Here is a 23,277-nt window from a genome sequence, read left to right as displayed (position 1 = left end):
AAGCATCGTTAGGGATAAATATCGCTTAACTTTGGTAATATGCCCCAACGTCTGTTAACGTTCGATTCGAAGGAAATCAGGAAGTGTTGAAAAACATTGTCTGCGCCATCTTGTCTTTTTTCAAATGCCACACTTTTGTCGTGCACGGCAGCCATTTTAGATGCCTTGACCAGACCCACTCTGTGCACGCTGTCGATCCTTAGCATGGCTCCCCACCCTCGCAAGCATCTCCCCCAGGCAGTGGTCACCCCCGCTCTCTGTCTTATGCATGGGTAATAAACCTCCCCCCATCTGCGCTGCTCTTCCCTGAGAATCACACCCTGTGCCCGCCCGACACCTCCCTTTCGCCCTATTCACTACCGCACCCTCTGACACTCCTTTTCCTCTGTGTCCGATTGTCCAGGCTGGTCCTAGGGTATCAGCTAGCCCTGCAGATGTAGTTTATGGCCCCAGCTGTAAAGAATCACCCCTCTTCAAAGGAGTTATAGTAGATCAAGGCCCACACTCGATGAGATCCGTCACAGCAAACGCGTTCCTATTATCTGAAAACCATCCTGTATTGTGATTGGGGAGGGGACCGAGCCTGAAGCGGAAGATTCCAGGGATGACTCTTTGTACATCAAAGTTTTTACAATTATGTGTCACATTAAAAATATATAGCACTCCGACAAAGTAGTAAGATTATAAAACTTTAATAACTTATAAATATATACAAGAAAACAAAAATAGTAATAACATATAAACATTTTTAGGGAAAAACAACGAAGTAGCGGTCGGCTGTGCGAATAGTCCCAACGCAGCACAACGTCCAGATTTCCGGCGTGGGGCGTCGCGGGGGGTGGGTCATCAGTAGCAAACTGTTGTGCGAATAGTTCCAAGGCAGCAGAACGATGGCACCAAGGTGATGTCCAGTAAGTTGCCGCACTGGTTTTGGTATCCTACAATACTGCTCCGAATAACGGCGTGGGGCGCCCCGGGGGAGGCGGCGTGAACGGACCTCTCCAGGTGGAGTGTCATCTGTTGTAGTGGGGCGCCCCTTTACCGTTTCAGTTGCCATTCCGTCCGTTTTTGGTCCACTGTGTCAAAAGCCGCAATTCAGCTGAGTTGCGCCCACTTTTGCGGTGCAGCGATAGGCGGCTGTCACAGGACTCTCAAAATGGCGGCAGGCTCTTTCCTTTTTGGGCCTGGTCCACTGAAATGGCCCTGGGACACCTTGGAAATCGGACGCTTGTCTGCTAGGTCTTGGACCCCATTCTCGAAAGCGTCCCCTCCGCCTTGAGGATTCATCAAAAGTTTTGGGGGCCCCCGACTCCTGTAGGCTTCTGGTGGGGAGCGGTTGCCATGATTGCTCGCGGAATGACCACGACGGAGCTACGAGATGGTGGTGCTCTCATGCTGACGCCAGCTTCAGTCTGAAACATCCAGAAACAAGGTGGGGCTTTCATCGTTTGGGAAAAAAAAAAGTTTTCATCCAATGAAAAGTGTTGTTTTTAGGTCATATGATCAAGCCTTCCATCATTAGGAAACCAAAAGTAAAATGAACCAATGAAAAGTTTTATAAACAAGTCACATGACCTGTTATGCGGCATAGGGTATAAAATGCGGAGAAAATACGTTGGCACGTGAGGCGGCATCAGTAGCGGACCGATGTGCGAATAGGCCGAAGGCAATACAACGCGCCAAGATCCGGATGGCACCGAGGTGGTGTCCAGCAAGTTGCAGCACTGGTGTGGCCATCCTACAATGCTGAAAGTCGGCGTGGGGCGCCCCGTTGGCCTGTGAGTTTGCGTCAGTAGCGGACCGATGTGCGAATAGGCCGAAGGCAGCACAACGCGCCAAGATCCGGATGGCACCGAGGTGGTGTCTAGTAAGTTGCCGCACTGGTGTGGCCATCCTACAATGTTGAAAGTCGGCGTGGGGCGCCCCGTTGGCCTGTGAGATGGCGGCAGTAGCGGACCGATGTGCGAATGGGGCCAAAGGCAGCGCAACAATATTTTCGGAATAGAAGACACCACAAGGCGCTGAGATGCCAAGATCCGGATGGCACCGAGGTGGTGTCTAGCAAGTTGTGGCACTGGTGTGGCCATCCTACAATGGTAAAAGTCGGCGTGGGGCGCCCTGTTGGCCTGTGAGATGGTGTCAGTAGCGGACTGATGTGCGAATGGGGCCAAAGGCAGCGCAACAATATTTTCTGACTGACACCACAAGGCGCTGAGATGCCAAGATCCGGATGGCACCGAGGTGATGTCTAAGTTGCGGACCGATGTGCGAATGGGGCCAAAGGCAGCGCAACAATATTTTCTGTATGGAAGATACCACTAGGCGTTGAGATGCCAAGATCCGGATGGCACCGAGGTGATGTCTAGCAAGTTGCTGTACTGGTGTGGTCATCCTACAATGCTGAAACTCGGCGTGGGGCGCCCTATTAGCCTGTGAGATGGCGTCAGTAGCGGACCGATGTGTGGATGGGGCAAAGGTAGCGCAAGAATATTTTCTGAATAGAAGACACCACAAGGCGCTGAGATGCCAAGATCCGGATGGCACCGAGGTGGTGTCTAGTAAGGTGCACTGGTGTGGTCATCCTACAATGCTGAAACTCGGCGTGGAGAGCCCCATTAGTCTGTGAGATGGCGTCAGTAGCGGACCGATGTGCGAATAGGCCGAAGGCAGCACAACGCGCCAAGATCCGGATGTCACCGTGGTGGTTTCATAGTTGAGAGGCACTTCATCTGCAGTGGGGCGCCGAGATCCGGATGGCACCGAGGTGATGTCTAGCAAGTTGCTGTACTGGTGTGGTCATCCTACAATGCTGAAACTCGGCGTGGGGCGCCCCATTAGCCTGTGAGATGGCGTCAGTAGCGGACCGATGTGCGAATAGGCCGAAGGCAGCACAACGCACCAAGATCCGGATGTCACCGTGGTGGTTTCATAGTTGAGAGGCACTTCATCTGCAGTGGGGCGCCGAGATCCGGATGGCACCGAGGTGATGTCTAGCAAGTTGCTGTACTGGTGTGGTCATCCTACAATGCTGAAAGTCGGCGTGGGGCGCCCCATTAGCCTGTGAGATGGCGTCAGTAGCGGACCGATGTGCGAATGGGGCCAAAGGCAGCGCAACAATATTTTCTGAAGAGAAGACACCAAAAGGCGCTGAGATTCCAAGATCCGGATGGCATCGAGGTGGTGTCTAGCAAGCTATGCAGTTGAGTTGTGTGCGCACTTGCGGCGAATAGGTCGAAGGCAGCATAACAATGTTTTCTGAATAGAAGACACCACAAGGCGTTGAGATTCGGTTACCACCGAGGTGATGTCTAGCAAGTTGCCGCACTGGTGTGGCCATCCTACAATACTTCTCCGAATAACGGCGTGGGGTGCCCGAAGGGGGGGGGGGGAGGCGGCGTGAACAGGCCTTCCTAGGTGGAGGGTCGTCTGCTGTAGTGGGGCGCCCCTTTACCGTTTCAGTTGCCATTCAGCTGAGTTTCGGCTGCTCTTGATGCTACAGCGACAGGCGGCTGCAACAGGACTCTCAAAATGGCGGCCTGTTCTTTGGATTTGGGCCTGGTCCACTAAAATGGCCCTGGGACACCTTAGAACTCGGACGCTCGATTTTTTTTTCCTTTCCTGTACATGCAAAAAAAGGTAAATGCCCGGTACGTTACACGCTTCATCTGCCACGATGAACTCTCCAGAGGAACCGAAAAAATATATAGTTATGGTAACTATACCATGCATCGTCATATGGAGAGGTGGCACCAATTAATTATAGTGCTGCATAAAAGAGAGATTTGGAGGAGAACCCCTGACCTGCTAGTACATTCATCAAAGAAGTGGCACTGACAGCATCAGAGGCAAGGGAAACGGTCCCAAATATTTAGAAGAACTTTGGAAAGATTAAAATGACATGTTTAGATTGTGGCAAATTAATTTCATGTGGACAGATGAGTGTTACTCTAATAAATACAGCATATGAACATCATCATAGTCGATGGTTGGTAGAGACATTTTGACTATATCCTGGACCTGCCCGTCCTCGCCCAAAATGGCGCCGGAATAAATGGGACTCGTAACTCCTTGTTGTGTACTGGTTGCAGAACTTTGAAATCACGAGATACGTATGCAGTTTTGAAGCACATGGCGGGCGGGGACGAGAATTGATTGAATATTTCGACATCCCTATTGATATTAAGTTCTGATGTGTTATTGATTACTGTACTATTGAAAGTTCGAATTAACGTCACCCATGGTACTTGCCCGCAAATGTATATCTAGATAATTTTATTGTAACTGGCCCTGTCGTATTTTAATTATAAAATGTACGTCCACCGATTCCGTAACTGTTAGACACCTTAGTTCTTGCAACCTAATGGCCCGCCCGTTACGTTCCTCTACAGTGTAAATGTCTACTCATCATATACGATTACAGTTTGCTCCGTGGCAGGCCCACGTGGTTATAGGCTCGTATTTGTATAATGAAATTTTCACAATAAAGGTTTTTAAAAGAAAACATGGTAGTAGTATATACATTGGTAAAGTTTTTAATAATAGTCACTGTTTTAGAATCATTAAAAGGCAAGTGAAATAAAGCAGACCAATTACATGAAGGGTAAAAGGTATAATACGAAGGAACGCAGTAAAGATAAATGGTCAAGGGCTGTTGTGTTTTCTATTCCTGCAACATAAAGTGATCGATAAGAATCTCATATTCAGGCGTATCGGCGACTAAGACAGCAGGTCGACCCTCTTTTGCTCAACGGCTCCGTCATGGGACGAAGAAACGCTCTTTTTTTCGAAAAAAGAATATATTTTACTTGCAGGACAGTTGTAAATTTTCCGGGAAAGTACATTAGCCTGGAACATTATAACATATATTTAAGAAAAAATAATGTTCGGAAGTAATAAAAAGCGTAATTTTTAGGTCATATGACCAAGCCTTTCATCATTAGAATAAGAAAAGTAAAATGAACCAATGAAAAGTTTTATTAACAAATCACATGACTTGTTATGCTTACGTTACGCGCTGCGCGCCCCGGATGACTTCCGGATGCGCTAACGCGGCGCGTCATATGACGCATTACGCGACAACGCAGGTCCAGAATATAGTCAAAATGTCTCCACCAACCAGCGGTCGGAACACAACCCCTTTCAGCAGGCTAAATAGTTCTGTTAAATGACAACAGAAGGGACAGGCAACAAGAACCATCAGTCAAAGAGGGGAGGGCTAGTTCTTCTCTACCGGGTTACATTGGGGCGCTACCGGACCTGATCGAATTGGTAGTCTACAGTGTTTCTGGATGTTTCAGACTGAAGCTGGGGTTAGCATGAGAGCAGTACCATTTCGTAGCTCCGTCGTGGCCATTCCGCAACCAATCATGGCAGCCGCTCTTTATCGTTATTTTGGGCGGGGTGGGTGGCGGAGCCGAGCTGTTTTGCAGCCATCATTGTGTGGAGTTCAGTTCATTTCACTAGTTTTGTATTTGTCATGAGGGGTTGTTCCTAATGTTTCTATTTTAGCGAGGTCAAAAAGAGATCCCGTTAGTGGCCTACTGATTTTGCTCGATTCCTTTTCTTTTTTTTTTTACACGATTTTTCGTTATCTGCAAAGACTAAACAGAGTATTGCGACTCTGTGTTTGTTTGTAAATAGAGAATGAACCAAAGAGAACCAATTCTAAAACAGTAAATACTTGGATAACAATCAATCAAATGGAGAGAGAAGCAGGCATGACGTATTACAACGGGGGCAAAGGCCTGCGTTAACTACCCTTCACTATGTGCAAAGAGAGAGTACTCCTAATAGAAATGAGGGGGGGGGCACCATTCAAAGCAGATCAGTGTGCATAAACACGAAAATGTTTTCACTTACCACGTACTTGACATTCGACAGCTTATGATATTTGCTATTAAAAAACCATTGAAATTCACTGAAAAAACCATAGGTTATAGATCATATATAGTTAGGAATTAGCATTTACAAAACCTTGAAAATTCACTGAAAAAACCATAGGTTATAGACCATATATAGTTAGGAATTAGCATTTAAAAAACCTTATTTTACTCACACAAAACCATTGAAATTCCATATATAGTTAGTTGCACTAACTATATATCGCGCACCCGCAATCCACTGCTGATGATGTCACATATTACATCATTCATGACATGGTCAGTGACATCACTGATGACATCACTGATGACATCTCAAATGACATCACTGATGACATCACTGATGACATCTGAAATGACATCACTGATAACATCTCAAATGACATCACTGATGACATCTCAAATGACATCACTGATGACATCACTGATGACATCTCATTTGACATCAATGACCACATCACTGATGATATCATTCATGTGACAATACAATGCATCTCCTCACACTTTAATATAACCTCTGTTACACCCAGTGTTAAATACAGAGTATAATTTTTGAAACCATTGACACACCAATACTAGTTACTACATACGCACTCAGTGATTCCTATGTTTACACACACATTCACTCATTTACCCATACAATCATTCATACATACAATCACTCATCTTTACAACACTATCATATGCACTCATACACCTATACAGACTCTCACACTCTGTCACTCATCCATGGAGTTACTCACACACCTAGTCAGTCCTGTAAATAATCAATCACACTTCCATTTTCTAATCTATACAGTTAAACATAGAGCACCTTACATTTTGAAACATATACTAACACATACTTACTCTCTTATACAATCATTGATACAAGTACACATTGATCTGCACAGAGTCACACACCTCCCAGCCAGCCACACACACACTCAGTCTCCCATACAAATACTTGGGCAATCAATCAATAACCCATATAGTTACTCATATAGCTACTGACCAACACATGCAGCAGTTTACAGAACAACAGACATAATGATGCACAAATTAAGACAGTTTAGTCACTAACCCATGCACTCAGTGAGACACATTTAATCACTCACTCATACAGTCAGTCACGCACCTACTAAATCCTTCATCCAGACACTTCTACATCTACTCATTCTTCAATATGTAAAACATATTTAAACTTTTCAGAAACACACAGTCACTGGATGATGTCATCAGTGATGTCATTTGAGATGTCATCAGTGATGTCATCAGTGATGTCACTGACCATGTCATGAATGATGTAATATGTGACATCATCAGCAGTGGATTGCGGGTGCGCGATATATAGTTAGTGCAACTAACTATATATGGAATTTCAATGGTTTTGTGTGAGTAAAATAAGGTTTTTTAAATGCTAATTCCTAACTATATATGGTCTATAACCTATGGTTTTTTCAGTGAATATATATATATATATATATATGTATATGTATATGTATATGTATATATATATATATTCACTGAAAAAACCATAGGTTATAGACCATATATAGTTAGGAATTAGCATTTACAAAACCTTGAAAATTCACTGAAAAAACCATAGGTTATAGACCATATATAGTTAGGAATTAGCATTTAAAAAACCTTATTTTACTCACACAAAACCATTGAAATTCCATATATAGTTAGTTGCACTAACTATATATCGCGCACCCGCAATCCACTGCTGATGATGTCACATATTACATCATTCATGACATGGTCAGTGACATCACTGATGACATCACTGATGACATCTCAAATGACATCACTGATGACATCACTGATGACATCATCCAGTGACTGTGTGTTTCTGTAAAGTTTAAATATGTTTTACATATTGAAGAATGAGTAGATGTAGAAGTGTCTGGATGAAGGATTTAGTAGGTGCGTGACTGACTGTATGAGTGAGTGATTAAATGTGTCTCACTGAGTGCATGGGTTAGTGACTAAACTGTCTTAATTTGTGCATCATTATGTCTGTTGTTCTGTAAACTGCTGCATGTGTTGATCAGTAGCTATATGAGTAACTATATGGGTTATTGATTGATTGCCCAAATATTTGTATGGGAGACTGAGTGTGTGTGTGGCTGGCTGGGAGGTGTGTGACTCTGTGCAGATCAATGTGTACTTGTATCAATGATTGTATAAGAGAGTAATTATGTGTTAGTATATGTTTCAAAATGTAAGGTGCTCTATGTTTAACTGTATAGATTAGAAAATGGAAGTGTGATTGATTCTTTACAGGACTGACTAGGTGTGTGAGTAACTCCATGGATGAGTGACAGAGTGTGAGAGTCTGTATAGGTGTATGAGTGCATATGATAGTGTTGTAAAGATGAGTGATTGTATGTATGAATGATTGTATGGGTAAATGAGTGAATGTGTGTGTAAACATAGGAATCACTGAGTGCGTATGTAGTAACTAGTATTGGTGTGTCAATGGTTTCAAAAATTATACTCTGTATTTAACACTGGGTGTAACAGAGGTTATATTAAAGTGTGAAGAGATGCATTGTATTGTCACATGAATGATATCATCAGTGATGTGGTCATTGATGTCAAATGAGATGTCATCAGTGATGTCATCAGTGATGTCATTTGAGATGTCATCAGTGATGTCATCAGTGATGTCACTGACCATGTCATAAATGATGTAATATGTGACATCATCAGCAGTGGATTGCGGGTGCGCGATATATAGTTAGTGCAACTAACTATATATGGAATTTCAATGGTTTTGTGTGAGTAAAATAAGGTTTTTTAAATGCTAATTCCTAACTATATATGGTCTATAACCTATGGTTTTTTCAGTGAATTTTCAAGGTTTTGTAAATGCTAATTCCTAACTATATATGGTCTATAACCTATGGTTTTTTCAGTGAATTTTCAAGGTTTTGTAAATGCTAATTCCTAACTATATATGGTCTATAACCTATGGTTTTTTCAGTGAATTTCAATGGTTTTTTAATAGCAAATATCATAAGCTGTCGAATGTCAAGTACGTGGTAAGAATTTTTTTTTTCGTGTTTATGCACACTGATCTGCTTTGATTGCTGCCCCCCACCCCTCATTTCTATTAGGAGTACTCTCTCTTTGCAGATAGTGAAGGGTAGTTAACGCAGCCCTTTCCCCCTTTGTAATCCGTCGTGCCTGCTTCTCTCTCCATTTGATTGATTGTTCTCTTTGGTTCATTCTCTATTTACAAACAAGCACAGAGTCGCAATACTCTGTTTAGTCTTTGCAGATAGCGAAAAATCGTGTAAAAAAACAAAAGGAATCGAGCAAAATCAGTAGGCCACTAATGGGATCTCTTTTGACCTCGCTAAAATAGAAACATTAGGAACAACCTGTTGAAAATAGCAATGCATATGTATATAAGCGGCGTTCATTTGTGTTCACAGTACCCCTTGTTGATTGTTTCAATCGAGCATTGAATTGTTCGAAGTTGATTCTCTTAACGATCTTCTCTACCTGCAAACGAGGAAGAATAGGAATATTCTATCTCCCTTTGCAGATAGTGAAGGGTAGGTAACGCAAGCCTTTAACACGTCGTACCTATTTCATTCCTCATTGATTGATTGATTGTCCGAACATTGACTGTTTGGGAATTAGTTCTTTTTGGAGGTATTCCCTGTTTGCAAATAAACGTAGGAAAATCTTTGCAAGTAGTGAAAGGGTACGTAATGCGGACCGTTCTCCCCCGTTGTAATCTGTCATGCCTATCTACTCCCCACTGATTGATGCACCTTTTTCACCCGGACCATTTACTAGAGATACGTCATCTGGCCCGACCAGAGAGCACCCCTAGTGAAAAGGACATATGCAATAATAACGAAGTGATCACTGTATCCTGTTAACAGAAACTTTACCATGAAACAACCTGGAAAGAAAAAAATAGGAAAACGAAAATCAGTAGGCCACTGATGAACATGAACTTTTATTAAACAACGAACAAAGAAACGATAACATAACGTAATGATAAAACCTATTAATGTCCTAGAAACAAGAAAACGTTAAAATATGCCAGTGGTGAGAGACCACAAAAACAGTAAGAGAAACCAAATCACCCCTCGCTGTCCCACCGCCTGCCACGCCAAAAAAATCGATAGACTAGGGAAAATGCAAGTCAGTAGAACATCCACCCCCACTCTGGAAACTTCCAAGGTGGGGCAGGGTTCCGGCTACGCCCAGCCGGGAGCAGCCCATATAAGGCAGGTCCTGCTGCCACGCCTCGGCCAGGAGATCCTAACGTAGGGTGTAGCCGGAGGAGAGGCCGAGACCAGCGGGACCCGGCCAGGGGATTGCCTTTACAACGCTGAACAGTTGCAGGGGGGGGAATGTCTCCTCGACCCTCCCCTCTCTCTCCCAGTCCGGCCGCGGTGGCCCTTGAGAGTTGCAGGTAGTCCCGCCACATGCTCTTCCGGTCCGACCACCAACGGTCGGGGGGCCGAGGCCGACGGGATCCGGCTGCAGCCGATAAACCAAGAAACCCGTTCATGGGGCCAGAGCCAGGGGCGTCCGGCCGACATCCACCGGAAGCCCGGCCCGAAGACGGACGGGACACTTCTTTCTTTTATAATGGCTGCGACAACACTGGGGGGGGATGTCTTGCACATGCCTCCGACCCCCCCCTCGTCCTCATCGCCTGGTCCGGCCATAACAAATCTCAAGCGAGACGCCGTGGGGTGCACTGGGAGGGAGAGACGGTGCGAACAGGCCTCTCCCGCCTCCCCAGGTGGAGACTTCCCAGCTGCACCCTCAGCGCTCCAGGCGGTGGCATCCTAACAACTACAGTGCTGCACAGTTTCGGAACGACCTAGATAACGGTTCTTCCACTGTGGCCATGCTGCAACGTCTCGCCCGGCAGGGTGGAGCCCGTCCGCTCATGTGACCCCGCGATCGCCGGTAGCTGCCGAACTCTCAAAATGGCGGTCGACCTGGCAAGAGCGGGCCCAACATAAAGAAATGGCCCGGTCACTGGTTGACTCCACCACCGTAGTCCTCCACGACCTTGAAGATTCTAGAGGAGCCGCGGGAGTCTCCGACCCCCGATGGGGAATGACTGCCATGATCGCCCGTGGAGTGACGAAACTGTATCCGCGGGACGTCGGCGCTCCCATGCTGGCGCCAGCCTCACTTTGAATTACTACAATCCTGCAGACCTCACTTCCGGTGAAAGCACAGTGTGACCCGGTAGGAAAAATTATTGCACCCCCTCCCCTTTTTGACTGATAGTTCAAACCACCGATCCTTTCCTTTGCCCTTTTAACGGAACTTTGGACTGCCTCCCCCTCTTTTACATTTTCTAGAGAAAACAAAACATTAACCACTACATTAGCATAGCAGTTGACACCAGAACTGTTTTCAAATTGAAAACCAACAACATCTTCAACAGAATCCTTTTTGTTTCTGCTGTGACCCTGCTACAGCACAGGCATTGTCCCCAGCAGTAATTCTGCAATGCCGGTAAGAATAGCTGTGGTGCCTACTGGACTCACTCACCCCCGCGGCGCCCCACGCCGTTTTTTGCTGGGCGGCAACTTACTAGACATCACTTTCGTGCCATCTAGATTTCAGCGCGTTCTGCTGCCTTGGAACTATTCGCACAACAGACCGCTACTGACAAGAATATTTCATTATTGGTGCTGTCAATTTCAATAAATCTATTGGATAATTAAAAAGAAATTGCCACGGTCTCTTCGTTGTTTAAATGTTTTTACTGTTTTTGTTTTGTTGTATATATTTATATGTTATTAAAGTTTTATATTCCTACTACTTTGTTGGAGTGCTATATATTTTTAATGTGACACATAATTGTAAAAACTTTGATGTACAAAGAGTCATTCCTGGAATCTTCCGCTTCAGGCTCGGTCCCCTCCCCAATCACAATACAGGATGGTTTTCAGATAGTAGGAACACGTGTGGTGTGACGGATCTCATCGAGTGTGGGCCTTGATCTACTATAACTCCTTTGAAGAGGGGTGATTCTTTACAGCTGGGGCCATAAACTACATCTGCAGGGCTAGCTGATAGCCTGGACAATCGGACACAGAGAAAGAGGAGTGTCAGAGGGTGCGGTAGTGAATAGGGCGAAAGGGAGGTGTCGGGCGGGCACAGAGTGTGATTCTCAGGGAAGAGCAGCGCAGATGGGGGGAGGTTTATTGCCCATGCATAAGACAGAGAGCGGTGGTGACCAGTGCCTGGGGGAGATGCTTACGAGGGTGAGGAGCCATGCTACGAATCGACAGCGTGCAGAGAGTGGGTCTGGTCAAGACATCTAAAATGGCTGCCGTGCACGACAAAAGTGTGGCATTTCAAAAAAGGCAAGATGGCGCAGACAATGTTTTTCAACACTTCCTCATTTCCTTCGAATCGAACGTTAACAGACGTTGGGGCATATTACCAAAGTTAAGCGATATTTATCGCTAACGATGCTTACCAACCAATTTTTTACCACTAAGCATCGTCAGAAATTATCGAAGATAAACCTTACTATTATCAAGGTTTATCGCAAATGCGATAATAAACGGCCGCAATGCATGAATATCGCTAAAAACTCAGCGATATTCATGCATTACCGAGCTAATACTCTTAGCCATGTTATCCACCTCCCATTGGATAACATGGCTAAGAACTGCTCAGGGCAGGTGTTACTTTTTGGAGATATTCGCGCTTAGCGCGAATATCTCCAAAAGTTGGTAATAGGAGATAGATATCTTGCATGTTGTAATGCAAGTTATTGTGGTATATGGAACTCATACCATAATCTCTCAGGAAAGCAGAAACTGATCCTTTTGGGACCGCCTAAAAAGGCCTAGGGGGTGAGGAGTACTCTACTTTGCCCCCTTTTCACGTTCCGAACTATTTTATTTTACTCTCTTCTGTAATTACACAAAATAGCAGCGATAAGATGCATCGGAGACACACAGTGAGAGAAAGGAGGCCGGAGATGAAGAAGACATGTCAAATACACATTGGAGATAATATAGTGGCAGAAGTGAAGTAAATATGAGTAAACTTACCATGTAACATAAAAATGTTGCACTCTATACTATAAGTCTCATTTTATACTACAATCACTTCGCTACAACCTCATAAATTAAAAATAAAAATGAATAATGTCTCAAACAATTTTTGATTTCTAAATATAAATTTATTCTTCAGAATTTTCTAAATTTGAAAGAACTAGTAACATGTCCTCATCAGCAATGTCCTCATTAAAAGTCTCCAATGATGATTCTTGTAACTCTATGGTCTCCAAACACTCGATAAATTCGCCATCAAGAGATTGATCAAAAAAATCATTCAAGTCATCTCCTCCTTCTGACAATATTTCATTATTGGTGCTGTCAATTTCAATCAATGTAGTGGAATCATTCAAGTCATCTCCTCGTGACAATATTTCATTATTGGTGCTCTCAATTTCAATCAATGTAGTGGAATCATTCAAGTCATCTCCTCCTTGTGACAATATTTCATTATTGGTGCTGTCCATTTCAATCAATCTAATGGAATCATACAAGCCATCTCCTCCTTGTGACAATATTTCATTATTGGTGCTCTCAATTTCAATCAATGTAGTGGAATCATTCAAGTCATCTCCTTGTGACAATATTTCATTCTTGGTGCTGTCCATTTCAATCAATCTAATGGAATCATACAAGTCATGTCCTCCTTGTGACAATATTTCATTATTGGTGCTCTCAATTTCAATCAATGTGTTGGACAATTCAAAAGAAATTGCCACGGTCTCTTCATTGTGAGCCATTTTATTTTGAAATTGCTTGCCGTAAATTGCAGAAAAAAATAATCACTTTCATTTATCGTCTTTAGTAATACATAATATAAAACTAACTTTATCAAGTATTTAGTATAACAGAAGGACTGCAAATAAATAACAGAAAACATTTTTCAAATTATCTTCAAGTGTACAACATAGTTCCCCATACAAATTAACAACTCACCTTTTTAAAAGTAGCAGAAGTGTTAGTACTGTGTAAATCAAACACCAGAAATTCACCACCAAAAATTCCTCACAATTGTACCTCAGACAGTAGTATCACAAAATGGCTGTGGTTTCCTCTCATTTGACATATATACATAACCAATTAACTTTCATCACACACAAATACAAAACCAAAGTAACATTTTAATTGGTTCTAAATTTCAACACTTTCAAATGTGTTTTCCCCATGCAATTTTCCATAGGACATTTACATACGTCTACAGCCTGAATGGCTGAACGGAATTACACCAAACTTGGCAAAATGGTACATCAAACCTAAGAGGTCAGGAAGGATCTACTATGCCCCCTTATGGTCATTTCCCCCTTCGCTTTGGCCTCCTCTTGTCTCTCAATCCTACCGAGGGACAAGATGGCGGCCGCTACGGACTGTTTGGAATGTTGACAGACGCCGGAGAACCAATCAGCTTCGCAAAGCTCCGTAACGCGAAAAGTACGCGAAGCGGAGCGCTGTTACAGATATATATCTTTTTTTCAACGTTAATTTCTCAAAATCCACTGGAGCACATATATTGAGACCTAGCAAAGGCACATCGGCCTACCAGTCCCTAATATTTTGCCAAGTTTCGTGCAAATCCATTCAGCCGTTCGATTATTATTATTTTGTTTTTTTTTTGCCAGGCGGGGCCCTTTTAAAACCTCCACATCAAACCTAGGGGGTCAGCGAGGATCTACTATGCCCCCTTATAGTTATTTCCCCCTTTGTTTTGACCTCCTCTTGTCTCTCGATCCTACCGAGAGACAAGATGGCGGCCGCTACGGACTGTTTGGAATGTTGACAGACGCCGGAGAACCAATCAGCTTCGCTTCACAAAGCTCCGTTGCGCGAAAAGTCCGCGAACCAGAGCGCTAACCGGTCCGCTGTTACAGATATATATCTTTTTTTAAACGTTAATTTCTCAAAATCCACTGGAGCACATATATTGAGACCTACAAAAGGCACATCGGGCTACCAGTCCCTACAATTTTGCCAAGTTTCGTGCAAATCCATTCAGCCGTTCGGGCTAAAAGTGAGGCCAACCGCCCTATGGAAAACTCAATGTTAAAAACACGTTTTGGGACCCCCCTTTTTTCTCGGCCCCCACTGGACGAACCCCCCCCAAATTTTCAAGGGCTGCTCAGAAACAAAATGTGCCATTTTCCTGAAAATTTCAGCCAATTCCGTCCACAAACGCCAAAGTTATTAGACATAGAATTTTCAAAAAACCCATAGAGAAAAAATCCTAACTATATATACCTACTGGCGACCGCCAGTAGGTAATATATATATATATATATATATGTATATGTATATGTATATATATATATATATATATATATATATATATATATCCCAAAAAGAATCAAGTTGCCTTGCAAGGAAACGCCAACTCAGGTGCGAATTTCACCTACGTTTATTGTGGGCAGCAAACACGTCGCGCTCTCCCTGCCAACAAAGAAGCCAAACATGTTTCGGGCCGACGGCCCTTGATCACTGGCAGCATTCAAAAGTTCAGGCAGCTGTGGCGACTTTATGAGCATAACCCCGCCCTGATGGGGTTTCTTATTTGCAAATGCATTCTGGGGTGAGTAGTCATACAAAACCAAGTGGTTGCTGTGCAGTCCTTTATATGCCAAATTAATTCCCAAGTGGGTCCTGTGGCAGGGGAACGCAGCGTTGTCCACTACTGGATTGTCCCGCAACAACTGGTATTCACAGCTCCACGCAGCGCCACTCTTCACGGCACTGCAGGCACCACTGGTTGCGTGGCGGGGCGTCTCCGCGGCGAGGCTCGCCGCTATATTATCCCAAAAAGAATCAAGTTGCCTTGCAAGGAAACGCCAACTCAGGTGCGAATTTCACCTACGTTTATTGTGGGCAGCAAACACGTCGCGCTCTCCCTGCCAACAAAGAAGCCAAACATGTTTCGGGCCGACGGCCCTTGATCACTGGCAGCATTCAAAAGTTCAGGCAGCTGTGGCGACTTTATGAGCATAACCCCGCCCTGATGGGGTTTCTTATTTGCAAATGCATTCTGGGGTGAGTAGTCATACAAAACCAAGTGGTTGCTGTGCAGTCCTTTATATGCCAAATTAATTCCCAAGTGGGTCCTGTGGCAGGGGAACGCAGCGTTGTCCACTACTGAATTGTCCCGCAACAACTGGTATTCACAGCTCCACGCAGCGCCACTCTTCACGGCACTGCAGGCACCACTGGTTGCGTGGCGGGGCGTCTCCGCGGCGAGGCTCGCCGCTATATTATCCCAAAAAGAATCAAGTTGCCTTGCAAGGAAACGCCAACTCAGGTGCGAATTTCACCTACGTTTATTGTGGGCAGCAAACACGTCGCGCTCTCCCTGCCAACAAAGAAGCCAAACATGTTTCGGGCCGACGGCCCTTGATCACTGGCAGCATTCAAAAGTTCAGGCAGCTGTGGCGACTTTATGAGCATAACCCCGCCCTGATGGGGTTTCTTATTTGCAAATGCATTCTGGGGTGAGTAGTCATACAAAACCAAGTGGTTGCTGTGCAGTCCTTTATATGCCAAATTAATTCCCAAGTGGGTCCTGTGGCAGGGGAACGCAGCGTTGTCCACTACTGAATTGTCCCGCAACAACTGGTATTCACAGCTCCACGCAGCGCCACTCTTCACGGCACTGCAGGCACCACTGGTTGCGTGGCGGGGCGTCTCCGCGGCGAGGCTCGCCGCTATATTATCCCAAAAAGAATCAAGTTGCCTTGCAAGGAAACGCCAACTCAGGTGCGAATTTCACCTACGTTTATTGTGGGCAGCAAACACGTCGCGCTCTCCCTGCCAACAAAGAAGCCAAACATGTTTCGGGCCGACGGCCCTTGATCACTGGCAGCATTCAAAAGTTCAGGCAGCTGTGGCGACTTTATGAGCATAACCCCGCCCTGATGGGGTTTCTTATTTGCAAATGCATTCTGGGGTGAGTAGTCATACAAAACCAAGTGGTTGCTGTGCAGTCCTTTATATGCCAAATTAATTCCCAAGTGGGTCCTGTGGCAGGGGAACGCAGCGTTGTCCACTACTGAATTGTCCCGCAACAACTGGTATTCACAGCTCCACGCAGCGCCACTCTTCACGGCACTGCAGGCACCACTGGTTGCGTGGCGGGGCGTCTCCGCGGCGAGGCTCGCCGCTATATTATCCCAAAAAGAATCAAGTTGCCTTGCAAGGAAACGCCAACTCAGGTGCGAATTTCACCTACGTTTATTGTGGGCAGCAAACACGTCGCGCTCTCCCTGCCAACAAAGAAGCCAAACATGTTTCGGGCCGACGGCCCTTGATCACTGGCAGCATTCAAAAGTTCAGGCAGCTGTGGCGACTTTATGAGCATAACCCCGCCCTGATGGGGTTTCTTATTTGCAAATGCATTCTGGGGTGAGTAGTCATACAAAACCAAGTGGTTGCTGTGCAGTCCTTTATATGCCAAATTAATTCCCAAGTGGGTCCTGTGGCAGGGGAACGCAGCGTTGTCCACTACTGAATTGTCCCGCAACAACTGGTATTCACAGCTCCACGCAGCGCCACTCTTCACGGCACTGCAGGCACCACTGGTTGCGTGGCGGGGCGTCTCCGCGGCGAGGCTCGCCGCTATATTATCCCAAAAAGAATCAAGTTGCCTTGCAAGGAAACGCCAACTCAGGTGCGAATTTCACCTACGTTTATTGTGGGCAGCAAACACGTCGCGCTCTCCCTGCCAACAAAGAAGCCAAACATGTTTCGGGCCGACGGCCCTTGATCACTGGCAGCATTCAAAAGTTCAGGCAGCTGTGGCGACTTTATGAGCATAACCCCGCCCTGATGGGGTTTCTTATTTGCAAATGCATTCTGGGGTGAGTAGTCATACAAAACCAAGTGGTTGCTGTGCAGTCCTTTATATGCCAAATTAATTCCCAAGTGGGTCCTGTGGCAGGGGAACGCAGCGTTGTCCACTACTGAATTGTCCCGCAACAACTGGTATTCACAGCTCCACGCAGCGCCACTCTTCACGGCACTGCAGGCACCACTGGTTGCGTGGCGGGGCGTCTCCGCGGCGAGGCTCGCCGCTATATTATCCCAAAAAGAATCAAGTTGCCTTGCAAGGAAACGCCAACTCAGGTGCGAATTTCACCTACGTTTATTGTGGGCAGCAAACACGTCGCGCTCTCCCTGCCAACAAAGAAGCCAAACATGTTTCGGGCCGACGGCCCTTGATCACTGGCAGCATTCAAAAGTTCAGGCAGCTGTGGCGACTTTATGAGCATAACCCCGCCCTGATGGGGTTTCTTATTTGCAAATGCATTCTGGGGTGAGTAGTCATACAAAACCAAGTGGTTGCTGTGCAGTCCTTTATATGCCAAATTAATTCCCAAGTGGGTCCTGTGGCAGGGGAACGCAGCGTTGTCCACTACTGAATTGTCCCGCAACAACTGGTATTCACAGCTCCACGCAGCGCCACTCTTCACGGCACTGCAGGCACCACTGGTTGCGTGGCGGGGCGTCTCCGCGGCGAGGCTCGCCGCTATATTATCCCAAAAAGAATCAAGTTGCCTTGCAAGGAAACGCCAACTCAGGTGCGAATTTCACCTACGTTTATTGTGGGCAGCAAACACGTCGCGCTCTCCCTGCCAACAAAGAAGCCAAACATGTTTCGGGCCGACGGCCCTTGATCACTGGCAGCATTCAAAAGTTCAGGCAGCTGTGGCGACTTTATGAGCATAACCCCGCCCTGATGGGGTTTCTTATTTGCAAATGCATTCTGGGGTGAGTAGTCATACAAAACCAAGTGGTTGCTGTGCAGTCCTTTATATGCCAAATTAATTCCCAAGTGGGTCCTGTGGCAGGGGAACGCAGCGTTGTCCACTACTGAATTGTCCCGCAACAACTGGTATTCACAGCTCCACGCAGCGCCACTCTTCACGGCACTGCAGGCACCACTGGTTGCGTGGCGGGGCGTCTCCGCGGCGAGGCTCGCCGCTATATTATCCCAAAAAGAATCAAGTTGCCTTGCAAGGAAACGCCAACTCAGGTGCGAATTTCACCTACGTTTATTGTGGGCAGCAAACACGTCGCGCTCTCCCTGCCAACAAAGAAGCCAAACATGTTTCGGGCCGACGGCCCTTGATCACTGGCAGCATTCAAAAGTTCAGGCAGCTGTGGCGACTTTATGAGCATAACCCCGCCCTGATGGGGTTTCTTATTTGCAAATGCATTCTGGGGTGAGTAGTCATACAAAACCAAGTGGTTGCTGTGCAGTCCTTTATATGCCAAATTAATTCCCAAGTGGGTCCTGTGGCAGGGGAACGCAGCGTTGTCCACTACTGAATTGTCCCGCAACAACTGGTATTCACAGCTCCACGCAGCGCCACTCTTAATAAAATGAATAACAATCACTGACTGCTTATGGACGCCTTGCCTCTGAAGAAATGCTCGCAGAGCATGAACTGCATCAGGCAAACTTTAAGGCAATCTTGAACTTTGGTGTTTTTTCATCCCGTTTTGCTGCAGCTTCTTGTAAATAAAACAAAAGTGAACCTACCTGCTTTTGTGGCTCTTCTGAGGGGAAACTCTGTTTGTTGGATATATATATATATATATATATATATATATATATATATATATATATATATATATATATATATATATATTTATATACATACATATATATATTACCTACTGGCGGTCGCCAGTAGGTATATATAGTTAGGATTTTTTCTCTATGGGTTTTTTGAAAATTCTATGTCTAATAACTTTGGCGTTTGTGGACGGAATTGGCTGAAATTTTCAGGAAAATGGCACATTTTGTTTCTGAGCATACCTTGAAAATTTGGGGGGGGTTCGTCAAGGGGGGGCCGAGAAAAAAGGGGGGTCCCAAAACGTGTTTTTAACATTGAGTTTTCCATAGGGCGGTTGGCCTCACTTTTAGCCCGAACGGCTGAATGGATTTGCACGAAACTTGGCAAAATTGTAGGGACTGGTAGCCCGATGTGCCTTTTGTAGGTCTCAATATATGTGCTCCAGTGGATTTTGAGAAATTAACGTTTAAAAAAAGATATATATCTGTAACAGCGGACTGGGCAGCGGCCCAGGACGCGTACTTGTCGCGCAACGGAGCTTTGTGAAGCGAAGCTGATTGGTTCTCCGGCGTCTGTCAACATTCCAAACAGTCCGTAGCGGCCGCCATCTTGTCTCTCGGTAGGATCGAGAGACAAGAGGAGGTCAAAACAAAGGGGGAAATAACTATAAGGGGGCATAGTAGATCCTCGCTGACCCCCTAGGTTTGATGTGGAGGTTTTAAAAGGGCCCCGCGGGGCAAAAAAAAATAATAATAATAATAATCGAACGGCTGAATGGATTTGCACGAAACTTGGCAAAATATTAGGGACTGGTAGCCCGATGTGCCTTTGCTAGGTCTCAATATATGTGCTCCAGTGGATTTTGAGAAATTAACGTTCAAAAAAAGATATATATCTGTAACAGCGCTCCGCTTCGCGTAACGGAGGTTTGCGAAGCTGATTGGTCATTCTGTCACTGGGCTATAGTTGGGCTACATCTGGCTGATATTTGGGCTACATTTGTTTTTTTGTGTGTCTGGCGGCCATCTTTGGGCTACATTGGGCTACATTGGGCTTCATTGGGCTACATTCGGCTAATTAGCAAATAGCTCATCGCAAACTAGGAATGGTAAAGAATCGCTATTTATTCCTTAAAGTTCGCTATTTAGGAAATGCAAAAAACTTTGATGATACATATGGCGGTTCATCTCTAACAAGATAAGAAGCATAGGGATACATTTATGATGACTGGCGCATCACCAGGGATGTGTTAGTCATTCTGTGCCGCTGTTCCGTCACCTATGGTGTGCTGCATTTACAATGCGGCGCATCATGGGGCAAAAACAGCACAGATGCGTGATGTATCTGTGCCGTAAAGGTGGCGCATTGCTGGAGTTGTATCGCAAGTGTGATGAAGCTCCAGCAAGGGTCGGGGGTGCCCCTGTCGCAGGGTTTCTGTTCTCACACAGAACTGTGGGCAGAGGATTGGAACCTCGGCGAATGCATTGCTGGAGTTGTATCGCAAGTGTGATGAAGCTCCAGCAAGGGTCAGGGGTGCCCCTGTCGCAGGGTTTCTGTTCTCACACAGAACTGTGGACAGAGGATTGGAACCTCGGCGAATTAGGGTGTCCCAAAACTCACGTTAGTAATCAAAAACTCCTTAGCAAGCTAGGTACAGTGTCACATTGGATATAACAAACTCTCAATGTTTAGACAATCCAGAATATGAACTTATAGTACCTCAGGATACGTGGAACTCATGAACAGTCGGTCGTTATAGATTTCTTAGAAACCAGAACATGGAGTTAAGAAGAACAGATGTGTATTTGAAATGTTTATTTACTAATGCCGTCTTCTCAGGCGTAGTACCTTAGATAATAAAAGTACACATATTATCAGTAGCAAAATTACCAGCATAGTTACTAGTACATAAAAAGTGAATGGTGATAGTATGTTAACATGCTGTAAATGAATAAGAGTTAGCAACACTTATAAGCAGCCGCGGGCCGTGGAGGGAGTTACGGTGAGGCAGGGAGGCGGGGAGGGGGAGAAGCAGGGTGGAGAATACAAGTACACATATTATCAGTAGCAAAATTACCAGCATAGTTACTAGTACATAAAAAGCGAATGGTGACAGTATGTTAACATGCTGTAAATGAATAAGAGTTAGCAACACTTATAAGCAGCCGCGGGCCGTGGAGGGAGTTACGGTGGGGCAGGGAGGCGGGGAGGGGGAGGGGCAAGGTAGAGAGGGCTCCACCCTGCTTCTCCCCCTCCCCGCCTCCCTGCCCCATCGTAACTCCCTCCACGGCCCGCGGCTGCTTATATCTCACCCTCCCTAATACACATATTATATTATTTGCTAAGAAGATCTCTTTGTGTTGGTTTAGGGCGTGCCCATACTTTAGTGTCTTAGATTTGAAGGAATCACATCAGCATACACCAGCTCTCTCTTCATGTGAACCGCATCAACTATTGTGTATGTGTGTTCGGCAAAGCAATATAAAACCCGCCTCATGCCCAGAATTGGCAGAAGTTGCACTTATGTTATGAGTATGAAGTCGTGGAGATCAGACCTCATAACAATTCTGTATCGTGTTGTTCTTGAAACTTTAGCACTCGCTGTACAGATATAGTTTAACAAGTAAAGCAGATAGTAGACCAATAACATATTATTCTCATGTAAACCACGATGAACTACTAGGTGGAAAGCTAAAGCAACAACTAAGTGTCTTGTGCAGAAGTTGCAAAAAAGGAAAAATGGCGTTTAAACCGGTAATGAGCCCATGCTAACTTAACACGGTGTAAAGATATCCAGGACCTAGATGACACCTCCCCATGATCCGGAAACGAACTGAATAAGATAATAGAAGTGCCATCTCATGAGAGCAGATTGCAAGTTTATATGTGGACGGTCCGCAAGGTAAAGCATTAAAAACTAGGAAAATTTAATGCTAAAGAAAAATAAAACAGCCAAGTACTTTATCGAGTCTTAAGCCAATAGGCAAGGTAAATAATAAAAACTTGACAAATAAGTCAATGAATTGTCAATGAAATGCTAGTACTCAGCATATCAAACATGAAAAAGGTCTATGACATAACTGTGTATGCAAAATAAGCTGCAACAGCCTCCAATAGGAAGTCACCGTCTTCATCCGAAAACAGTTCAGCCATCCAATTTAAAAGCGGAAAAGAACATACGTGCTCTCCCAGCACCGGATCCTCTATCACCATCAGAGGACAGCTCGGTGGGTTTTCAAGAAAGCTCTGTTCCAAGAAAGACTGTGCTGCCGCCAGTAAATTCCAGGGACCAAGTAGTCCATGCATCAATGCCACAGCCATAATCCTTTCGCCAGGACAAACCAACTCGTGAGTAATGATAGGAGTCATCAGCTGATTAAAGTCGACGTCAGGAGAAACCGGTCCGCAGAGACACAAATCAATGGCCCAATCGAAATCACAGGTCAGGCAGTGAAATACAGGCTGGACACAGGTGAAGTAGGAGAATCGAAAAGATAATCCATATGCCGTGCTTAATATCGCCAACGGCATTGTGCCATAATATTCTAGCATGCGATTGCGGAACAGTGTCAGCAGCTGCAGGGTGTGAGGTTGCATAGGAGGGACATCCATATTTAAAAATGTAAAAAAGCACAAGAGCGTCCGCTGGTAATGCAAGTAAAAATGCCAATCCACGAACCAGAGTGCAGAAAATGGAATGAAAGGAAGCAGGGATGACTCCAAAGATTTTCTCAAATGAAGTCACGAGGCCACTGGTAACAACTTTAAAAAAGTGCGCCAGGGACT

The sequence above is a fragment of the Lissotriton helveticus genome, chromosome 12 (genome assembly GCF_964261635.1).
Source record: "Lissotriton helveticus chromosome 12, aLisHel1.1, whole genome shotgun sequence".
Classification (NCBI taxonomy): Eukaryota; Metazoa; Chordata; class Amphibia; order Caudata; family Salamandridae; genus Lissotriton; species Lissotriton helveticus.
The sequence above is the reverse complement of the archived record's forward strand: the minus strand, read 5'-3'. Positions refer to the sequence as shown.